We start from the raw sequence: 11,523 nt of genomic DNA on the forward strand, positions 1-11,523 counted from the left end.
TGAAAAAGTATTAGTTTTTGAACAAGAAGAGAATGACAAAAGGAGCTTTCTGCGTTCTCTGCTGTTTTACTTGCAAATCATAGTTTTTCAACAATTTAAGAATCATGTGCTAAACAGTAATTTTAGAATATACTGAGTCATTTTGGTAAACTGAAATTCCTCTTCCAGAAGCGCCCTCTCAACATTGATTCTTGTCCAGATCACTGAAGTTGGTTGTTTCTCCCTTGTTTCAGCTCCTTTTTGGAGGGATGTGCTTGGTTGCCCTGCGGGATGAACTGCTGTGAGCTGTTGGTTACTGTAGATCTGCTTTTGCTAGAACTACTTTCCCAGTAACTTACACCTTAGTGTAATTTTCTGAGTTATTTACTACTTATAACTTAGTTGTTGTGAGTTATAATAAAAATGTACTTAATACTTGTATAGTACCTTTCAGCTATGGGATAATTTTAAATACAGATGTTACAACAGCTGTTGAAGCGCACAATGCCATGGTGCTTGGGCCCTCCTGAGAACATTAAGGAGAATTTTGGTATAGGTACCTGTCCTGCCATGACAGGTTCAGTCGTTTTGCAGCCTGCTAAATTAATCGTTTTCAACTATTCTTTGATAGACGTGGAGGCTCCCGGGTCGGTGCACGCCATCAGGTAAGAACAAGGCCTGCCCGCAGCTGAGGTGCTGCTGCTCTTCACCTTTCTGGGGTGCCCAGAGCAGTTGTTAGTGGGATAAACAGGTGTTTCCGTGCGTCAGACGTGACATGGGAGAGAAGTCAGTTGCGTTCAGAGAAAGTAATTGGCAAGTCCTCTCACCATTATGCCAGTGGAGCTGGGCAGGTAGAGCTGCCAGGAGAGGTTTTTGTGAGGGGAAAGGTGGAGGAGACAGAGCTGCCAGACCATTTCAGGCTTCTCAGTTCCTTCCAAGAAGAAAAGGGGAACTGTGATGAAATAGCAGCTGTTTCAATTTGCACAGCTTTGAAGGCTACTGAGACCCATGGAGTGTCGGCTGGCAGCTGGGAGTGCTGCAGTGAGCCAGGGAGCTGCCGGCTGTGGCCGTGCCCCGGTGCATGAGGAGCACCAGGGACAAGGGACCCCGCTCTGAAGGAACCCTGGTCTTCAGCACATGGGCTTTTCCCGGCTCTGCATGGTGAAGGGCTGTGGGATGCTGGTGTTCCCTGACATGGGGGAAGCGTGTGCTCTCTGAAGGCTGCTGATTATGTGTGCTAAACAATGCTATTAAGGGTTCTGGACATAACGCTTCAAGTAGTGTTCAATAATGAAGTGCCTTGGTGTATGTGCCTCTTTAGTTCCCTAGATCATGCTTTCTGTTAAAGGACAGATTTCTGAAGGGGATCCCATCCCAAAACACAGGTAAGTAGCCAGGAGGCTTCTGAGAAAACCCAGGGGCTGTGCCTTTGGCAACTCCTGCTCCTTGCAGCGTGCTCCAAGTCTGAAGTCATTAGAGCTGTTTAACCTGAGGAAACAAATTTTGCTTAAAATTGCATGCACTGTGTAATGATGATATTTACTTGAGGTGAAAGAGAGCGCTACTGTGGAAATTGCTGCTAGGGAGTTGCGTGCTCTACATTGACAGAGCATCTCCTTACCAAGAAATCTGAAGCCCAGGTCCTTTACAGAGACACTGTATCATGGAAACTTTTTCCTGTTAGATATGTTTCAGCTGTTCCTCAAACTTGGGAGCTGATTGTGCAGTGAACAGACCTTTTCTCATTTCAGTTAATTGAGTTCAGAACATAAAATCTCTGAAGAATAATTTAAAATAGAATTTACTATTTTTTCTTTCTGTAATGAGGGGAGTTTCAGGTGTGAGTGCAGTGTAAAAATGGCTAGCACTTGATTAGAATAATGACACATCAAGGAATGCCATGTGGTTGGAAATTATTTTGACCATCCAGATGTTTGGGAGCATATTAGAAGTTCAGCCAAAGGTAAATGGCTTTAAGACAGAACATGGAAGAAATGTTCCAGAAATCTTGAATTCATGTGAAATGACTACAACCTGGATGTTAAATGGATATAAAAGTATTAATACTTTTTGTTTGTTTGTTTGTTAAACATGAACCCAGCTGTGCTGAGAGCATTTGAATTGTGCTTTTGCAGACTTAGATGAAAGACGGGAAAAAACAAATCACTTGTGGTAAGCTTCACCAAAAAAAATTATCCTATCTGTTGATTCTCTACCCATCAGTCATGGAATATCAGATCCTGGTAGCACTGGAGATGTTGAAGGCAAGGTGGAAAATTTAGGAATGTTTTTACAAATCCCCAGTACCAAACAGAATTAACCTGACCTAACAGTTCAGAGTGAAATAGTTCAGTTACTAAAAATAAGAAATGAAGTCATCATTATGAAGGGTTGCCAGACTGGAGAAATAGACTATGCTGTGAAGGTCTATCTTTAAAGCTATTCTAGTACTAGAGGCTGCCATAAGAACTAAGACAGAATGGCATCAGCTGGGAAGTGGTGAAATAAAGTTATGATTTAGAGAGTACTGGCAGGAGTTTAAGGTGACTGTGAGAAACTATGGCAAGTTTTGCAAAACTAAATGGTGTTTTTCCAGTCACAAGGATATCTTTAAAAGTGTGAAGAGAACAGGAGACAACAGAGACCTCCTCAAATTGGGAAAGTCCTTGAAAGGCTAAAGACCCTTGAAAGGTCCTAAAGACCCAAGGTGTGAGTTGATGAAGTGTGATGTGAAGTTGAGGTTAGTGTTGGGGGAGCAAAATTGGATTTTACTGTGAACATGAACAGGACAATGAAAATGTGGTCATTTCACAGAAACTAGGAACCTAAAACATGTCCAAAACAAAACATAGAATGCTATGAAAACTAATGTCAACTCTCTGTCATTCCCAGATGCTGTTCTGATCAGCTCTAGTTAAAATACTTGAAAGTGTTTTACCAAAGATTATAATTGAGTTTTATGTAGCTCTAATGGTGAGGCTGTGCCAAAGTACGTGATGTGCGTGTTGCATACCAGAATGAGGAAGAGCACTAGATCTAAGCATTGGCGTTAGCCTGTGAAAAGCATGTATTGCACCAAGGGAAAGCAGGAGGCTCCCTCTTCGAGTGACAGCCTGTAGTGTGATCCAAAAGTGATGCTAAAGGAGAGAGTGCTTGGAAAGAGGAAGCTATTGGTGAGACTCATTGCACCAGGCTCTTGTGGAATCAAATAGATTAATATAATATAGCATTTTAATGCTTTTGATTTATAGTCTGAGATCATGAGTTCATGGGAGAGCTAAACAGCCTCTGCTCTAAGAAAACATCATCAGGTAAGACATGAGAGGCTCCCCTTCCTCTTCAACATCAGGTGCTGGCTGCCTTCTGATTCTGGATGGAGCTGGGCTGCCACACCAAGAACAGTGGCACCTCCATGTGCAAATCACTGAAACTTGCAAGTCAAAGAGCATCTCACCTTTTCAGTGGTTGGCATGCTCTGGAGGTCTGAGGCACATTAATGGCAAGTAAAGCACAGCTCGTGTTTGGAAACACACTGCTGAGGAAGAACACAGGAGTTCGAGAAGGATATTCCAGCTGGAGAAGCACAACTCCCCAGTGGACAGCTGAGTGAGACATCTCTAGAGACTTGCCCTGCAGAGAAGAGGGAGGTTTCTGCAAGAAGTAAGTAGGAAAGTATGCCTGTGAAGGACCTAAGAGAGCAGTTTGTAGTGCTTCTAGTCTGATTGTTTTACCATTTGGTAGGGTATTTTGAAGGTTATGGGATACAGAAGTGTACATTCCCTTGCTGCTTTAAATTTCCCTGACCAAAATTATCCCATTCTTGTTGAACCCATGGAAAATGCTTCCCTGCACATTTGAAAGAGGATTTTTTTTCTCTAATTTTCCAAATCTTGGAATTTGCATGTATTTGCACTGTGAGCCCATAAAATGTAAAATGCCTAATCCACAGATGCGTGTATTTCACAGCTGCTGCTCACCTGGGGATGTTCAGCTGCAGCATTTCAGCCTTCTACAGAAATGGAAAACTCGTGATCAGTTTGAGGCTGCTCCTAGAGGACTCTTTTGGCTATTTGTGAGTGAAAGCAGAAGAAATACTGAATATCTGTGAAGGCAAAATCTTGGGAACTTTTTTTAGAACTGCAGTCCTCTGAACAAGGATTGCTCACTCCTAGCAGTGCAAAAGCCTGTCAGAGTTCAAGGAGCATCTGGACAACACTCTCCATCATATGGTTTAGTGTTAGTTAGTTCTGCAAGGACCAGGGAGTTGGCTTTGATGATCCTTATTGGTCCTTTCCAACCCAAGATATTCTAAGAAAAGGCAAATGGAGAAAACAGGCGGGCATAAGCTGTGTGGAATAGACAGTATCAATTTAGTTGGGATTTAACCAAAATCAAGCTAAGATGGGTAACCTTCAATTTCCTCAGTCTTTTGAGCTTACAGCTTTTTTGGTCCATGAGCAAAGGAGACAAAGGGCTAGAATGCTTTAGAGAGCTGTATTAACAGCGTCGTGTGAGCAGAAGGACTGTACAGCTTGTGTACTCCATTTCTGTTAGACCTCCCAGATCCTTGGTAAGGTTGTTTGTCCATCTAGACTGGTTTTGATCAGTTAGGCACAGAAGGTTTTAATCTCCATCCAATGAGGGCACCAGTATGTACACTTGAGAATGCAGCTTTGGTACCTTCATTGACACAAAGATCTCTTTCGCTATTGCTACTTCCTGTTACTCGTGTTTCCATGTAGTAATATCTTGTTCCTGAATAGCTGAGGCTTAAAGGAGGTGGGTAATGTATGTTTGATGGGGAACAGTGTATTTCTAGTGTTTTGATATGCCATTAAAGTGGCTTCTTCCAAAAACAACCAGGTGCTGTGCTAGCAGAAAATTCCTTGCATGAAACAGGCAAACAAAGGAGCTTTTTTGCTAGGTCCTGTCCTACAGCTCAGATAGTGCAAGCAGCTACCGCAGTCTGGCCAAGCCCACCCCTTATCTCCACCAACTTTCCTCCTTTCGTGACTTCTCCAGCAATAGAGACCTTTCTGTTCTTCAACCCAGAGTGTTACCTTTAACTATTTCCTATCCCTGAGTTCATTTTTGTACCCTGTTTCTGTCCAGATCTAGTTCCAGCTTTGACCACTCTTTCCATTCCCGCTCCCATTGCTAAAAGTTTCAGTTATTTATCAACCAGCTCTGAACTTTTTGCCATTTTTTCTTGCTGTTGTCATCTCTTTGTACCTTGCCAGACTGTTATGCAGTCACATTCTCAAGTCTTGAGGCCAGCGTGTAGTCCTGATCTCAGTATCTGTTCTCAGTGCTTCCTGACGCTTCCTTACTTTTTCATCCACTGTTGTCTCAAATGCTCCCCACACTCCCTTGCCTCATCCTTGCTATCCTGCTTGAGCATTTTGCCCAAATACACCAGTGCCATGAGCTCAAGGGGCCTTTCCTCCCTGACATCCCTCCATAGCGTGCACTGCAGTCACTGTCTTCTCATCGTGTCTCTTCCCCACATCCTCCTTTAGCTCATTTCTATTGCTCCATTTTGCTCTGCATTCGTGACAAGTGATGACCAAGGCTTGAGGAAGGAAATACACCATGTACTATAAACTACCGTGGCTGTCTGTGGTGCAGAAGATGCACATTCACATAAAGTCTAGAGCCAGTCTTGTTTTCAAGTTTCAAAATCTACTTACTAGTTATTGAGATGTCTTTCAAACATTTATTTATCACAATAAATACAGAATTCTTCTATCTGTAGCAGGGTTTTAATGTAAGATCTTATAACAATTTCTAAGCTTGCTTGTTATAAATTTTAGGCCCAGCAGATACCTTTGATGGTTAAAGTTCTGTGAGAATTTATTAGCCCTTAAAAACACTAAGAAGATGATAGATGCTTTTAAGAAGGTCTGTATCACTTTTTGCATGTTGAGGCAATATTGTTTCTATTTAGTCTCAAGTATTTTTAACAATATGAGTTTCCACATAATTTTCATTGTTTTAGAATTTCCTTCCTTGCTTATTTTGGCTTCTTTAATTGAAAAAGACTTGAATCCCTGAAGCCCAGTCCTATTACCCCTCCTGTGTACACAGATCCCTTTCCTTGTTTATTTAACCATCCATATCAATGGTAACAGCATCACACTTGGCAGATCCTGAATTCTCTTAAGTCTCCCACCCTGTCCTATGTGAACACGTGCCTGTTTTCGTCTTATGTAATCAGGTAAATGAATGAAAACACATACTAACAAGACTGTATTGGATCCGAGTTCCCTTCATGTTTTAAACTCTAACAAGTTATGTCTGTTTAACAGACAATGTTTATTGGGCAATGAGGATATGCTTACACGCAAATCTAAAACTGAAAGTGAGAAGAAAAGCAAAAAGTAAACTAACTCGGTAACTCCAGTCTGTTTTCAGAACAAGGTCTTTGTAGTGAGGTTTTATAGGAGATGCCAGTATCTGGATAACTATGTGCATTCATACTTGACTGGCTGTCTGCTGTTTTGCCCTTGAGGTATTGGTTCAAGGACATTTAGGCCCCATCTTCCCTGTTGCATTGGGGCACTGGCACATGGATCATCTTATGACCACAGTTCTTAAATTCCCAGGTCCAGGCCAATAAGGGGAAGAGCAGCATCACAGGAGTTCAAGTCCACATGGCTATCCATCTTGGAGAACTTCACTTACCTGTGAGCAATGTTGTTTTCCATATCTGGATGGAAGTTCCTAGATGCATTCCTAGTGGGTCCAACTGGATACTCTCAACACATCCACAATCATCCACGGGTCCTTCACACAACCAGTAATTGCAAGGCCACACATCAAAGCCGAGGTCTCTTTAGTGACATAGTAGCTGGGGAAAGGATGAATTCAGCCTGCGGTTCTGCAGAGAGCAAGAACAGAGATATTCTAGCCTGGACAGAGAGAGAATTCCCTGCTGGTTACAAGGTATGGACACATTCCTGTGACCAGCTGAGATGGTCTCAGCCTGTGTCACCATGTTGAGCTTTAATTTGTGGCAGAAGATCCTCAGTTTTTCTGAGTTCCCAAAGGTGTTGCCAGTCTTTTTTCCACCTTCCAGGAAGTAGCTGCTGAAGGTGCCAACTGAGAGCCAGTTTGGTAAGGTCTGAGCAAGGAGAGATTTTATACCTGCTGAAAGATACTTTCAAAAGGACAAACCCTGGAAAGGGAGAAGTTGAATTATGAAAGCATCACTACACCAAGCTAAATTACCTGGCCCCAGGTTGCATTTCTAGCCCTGACTGATACCCAGCCAATGTTGTCCTGGCCAATGTGGGAGAGAGCTGAGGCAGTAACCCACTGAGTCAGCCAAAAGGTGCTGCTCACTGGCAGCGGAGTCTGCAAAAGGGGTCCCATGTATTTCCTGACTGTGTCTCTTCCTTTGTGGAGTGTGACAGCGAATGGGACAAAAGTCTGGTCAACAAACGCTACTAACAGAAGCGAAAGTCTTTAAAGTAGTTAAGGATTTAGTCCATCTTCGGAGATTCACCATTTGAAGGATGGAAGCTCCCAAATAGACACGATACATCACACATGATAGACCCCAGGAGGATAATCAATGTGCAGTTTGAGGGTGACCCCAGCCACAGGTCTCACATATTGCCGTGGTATCAGCAGCACTTCTCCAGGCCAGTGCTTTCCATCGGTACTGGCTTTGTCAGAGGCCTCTCATGATACACATGATGGTCTGCTCAGTGAGCACTTGGTCTCTTCTCTTTTGTTTCTTGGGAATACAAGCACAGTGCTTTTCTGTTGGCTTGTAAGACAGAGCTGAGGGTCTTGTGCTGAGTCTGGGGGAGTGGAAACTCTGCAGGCTCTGAAGGGAAGCTGGGAAAACCCTTGTGGTCAGACACTGAGAGGAGACTGGGTCTTACCTGGCAGCTGCCAGCACAGTGGCGAGGGCAGTGACCTGTTTCTTCTGGAGGCAGAAGCGTGGCCTGGGTGATTGAGTAATTTGTGAGATGTGTGTTAGGCATTTTCCACTGGGAACTCTTGAGTCCAAGCTCACCGCTTGAGGCATGTTCTGGGCATAAATTCTAAGACATTGGTCCATGCATCTCCCCAAAGCACCGGGAGTGCAGATCCGAGGACTGTGCATGTGCCCTGCAGAGTGAAAACTGAGACCTGTGGAAAAGGTTAAATATAACACATAATACAGTGCAGACTGGGACAAGAACAGAAACAAGAGAAAATAGGAGGAGAAGAGATAAATAAAGCAAAATGCCTGGGCTGCAGTAAAATCTGCAGCAGTGTTCCCTCTGGCACTGGCAGCTGAACCGAGTGAAGCCGTGCATTGCACAGCCACCCCTCAGTGCAATGGAGGAGCTGGACCTGCAAAGGCTCCAGAGACGGTATCAGGACAGAAGGAAGAGCAGTAGTAAGTCCTTGTTTCTCAGCTACAGAGAAGGGGAATGTGTGTGTGGATTGTAACTGCAAAAGAGTCAGAAAAGTTATTTATTTTCTTCCTGTCCTCACAAAAGTGGGTGCTTGAAAGGATTTAAATCAAACTTCTATAGGAAGTTTGACCCTTATAGGCAAAGCATAGGTCGGGTAATTGGACTTAGATGGAGCCAACACTGCCAGAAAGGACCTCTGCTGGAATACACTTAGCTAGGAATGCTGATGGCTGGCGGTGAGTGAGCAGAACCCTGGAAAGCATGGTCTGTGAAGAAGACTGAAAAAATTGGGTAGTTTGGTCTACAGCAGAAACATCGAAGAGGCACAGGGTGATTAATCTTCAGACATTTAAATAACTGATATTAAGAAATGTAGCAATGGACTGTTTTTTATATCCATTCATAGAAGGAAAAGAAAAAATAAAATGAATTAGAAACATGGAGGATAAGATTTTTATGTTCCTACAAGCTTTTTAAGAAAAAGCCTAGCCAAAGGATGGAGACATTGCCAGAGGAAAGGCAGAATCTTCCTCAACAGCAATTTAGGAGAACAAGCTAGAGCTCTTGGGGGGTAGTCTAGTTTTCACAGAATCACAGAATCACAGAATCGACTGGGTTGGAAAAGACCTCAGAGATCATCAAGTCCAACCCTTGGTCCAACTCTAGTCCGTTTACTAGATCATGGCACTAAGTGCCATGTCCAATCTCAGTTTAAAAACCTCTAGGGACAGCGAGTCCACCACCTCCCTGGGCAGCCATTCCAATGCCTGACCACTCTCTCTGTAAAGAATTTCTTTCTAATATCCAGCCTAAATTTCCCCTGGTAGAGTTTAAGCCCATGCCCCCTTGTCCTATTGCTGACTGCCTGGGAGAAGAGACCAATCCCCGCCTGGCTATAACTTCCCTTCAGGTAGTTATAGAGAGTGATGAGGTCACTAGGCCTCAGGGTAAGGAGATGGTCCAGGTGACCTCCTTCCTGCTGCATTTCTGTGGCATCTGTGACATTTATAGCACCAGTTTGGCTCCACTCTTTTTGAAGCTTGTTCTTTCTCATTGTGACACATGCAACCCAGGAGCTATTCAATTCAGTGGAGTCACTTAATCATCACACACTTCAAAATGATTTGACCAGAGTGAGTGAAAAGCAAGAATTGCCACTTGCACTGAATGATAGATATTTGTCAGCTTTAATAGCTGCTGTATAATTCATGGAGATAAAAGGCTATAAAAGCTGTCATTTCTTTTCATTTTTAGACTTTTAAATATGTCCCAACATGCAGTTGCTGTGTGTATGATAGAGTCTGGTCTGCAATGGACACTGTTCTGCCCCCTTGGAAGTGGTGAAGCAGGGCTGACCCAAACCACCAAAACCCTTCAGTTACTGGCTTTACAGCATCTGCATGCTGAGACAAGCAAAATATAATGGGTGGATGAAAGAAAAGCAATAAAAGATTTTTCTGGAGTTTATTTTGCTCTGTAATATTTGGAAAGGGAGGTTTGTGAAAGTGACTGTTTCTGCTTCACCTGCAAGGCCTGATTTACCAGTTGCACTCTTCAAGTTCTGCCATTTTAGCACACTTTGATAGACATATATTGTTTGATCACCCAAGCTCTGCTTTCTGGGTATTCCGATCACCTGTATGTAACATGGGGTTAACACACCTTTGACCATGTTCACAGTTCAGTGTGACAGAGAATTGCAGCCAAGTTGGGAACTAGGGAAGAGATGCTGCCCATGACGTTACTTCCACCGGTGTCTCTGCTTTCCCTGGCACCCATGGGGGCAATCGCTGTCTGAGGGTCTTCTCAGGACTTGTTGCCCATCTGCAGCCTGGGCCCTGTGGGAGGTGGAAGTGCTTTGCCTACAGCCACCAATGAGACCTGGATACCAAAGTGACATGTGCCTGTGGCAAGGTCTTGGTGAAGACAAGTAGCCCAATATAATAATGCTCCTCATTGAAGAGTAGTGCACATATTGCTAAGGAAGCAACTGCACTTCATTTTCTTAATATAATCTTTTATAAATTCTTTAAATCTAACAAAAGAGCTTCAGTATCTAAGGGTACATAATTGTGAATTAAAAGGCACTGGAACAAATGTCCTACTTTGCTTCCTGAAAAATTCCAGTCTGTGAGATTTTTCTTGATATATGTGTTCTTATATATGTATATAAAAATACATATGAATACTAAATGAGTACTGAAAAAACACACAAACAAACAAAAAAACAGAGAAAACACAGAGAAGGGGAGCATTCCAAGTAGCTCTGATAAATCTGATACTAACCCTTCATATTTTTTATTCTTTTGCATGAGGTGTTCAGCCCTGGCTGTTGCCCTGGCTGCATCTCTGCCATCGCCAGAGCAGCATGGTGAGCCTGCAAAGGACCGTCCTATGCTTTTTGCAGCCTTTACTGTCCATATTCAATAATTTCCTATTTTTCCTGCTGCATCCCTTCTCAGAAACTCAGAGAGGATCATTACCCTTGTAGATAATTTTAGATCTCTGATCTGTCAGAGGCCCTGGCAGAGGAAGGGCTCTGCCATCTGGTAGCCCGTCATACCTGAAGAGCCCTTTGCCTGCGTCTGGAATGAGGAGTTATTTTTGATGCTGATTCTGACGTTAGCCATGGGTGCTCCTGGAGTATTTCCAAGTTTGGTAAATGCCATTGTAGCCTCTCCCTGTCTCTTGTCGTTGTTGTATTGTTTTTTGTTTTTCTATTTTTATTTTGTGCTTATGTTGTGCTGCTTTTCACCAGGTTTGAAATGGAGTACATGTCTCGGAGTACCCTGCACCAGACTCCTATTTCCAGATATACCATCTCTGGCCACCCTTGGAGCACTGTTGGCCCATTGCAGTGAGCAGAGGGAAACTCTCATTAGGCTGATATATTGGGCACACAGAGTCACCGCTGTCCCTACAGCAGCACGGCAGAGCAGTACTTCAGGTGAGTTACATCCCAGTTCAGACCCTGAACTGGTAACAGCTTTCGTTTCCAGCTTCAGTGGTGTAATTCATATCTTTCTGTTATTTTTAAGTGTAGTGCATTTCAGTTTGAATGACAGACACTTTAATACATGTCCCATGGTGCAATTTTCTCTCCTGTGGAAACAGGAGTAGTGGTGTGAGT

Source organism: Columba livia, chromosome 5, assembly GCF_036013475.1.
Source record: "Columba livia isolate bColLiv1 breed racing homer chromosome 5, bColLiv1.pat.W.v2, whole genome shotgun sequence".
In the NCBI taxonomy this organism is placed as follows: domain Eukaryota; kingdom Metazoa; phylum Chordata; class Aves; order Columbiformes; family Columbidae; genus Columba; species Columba livia.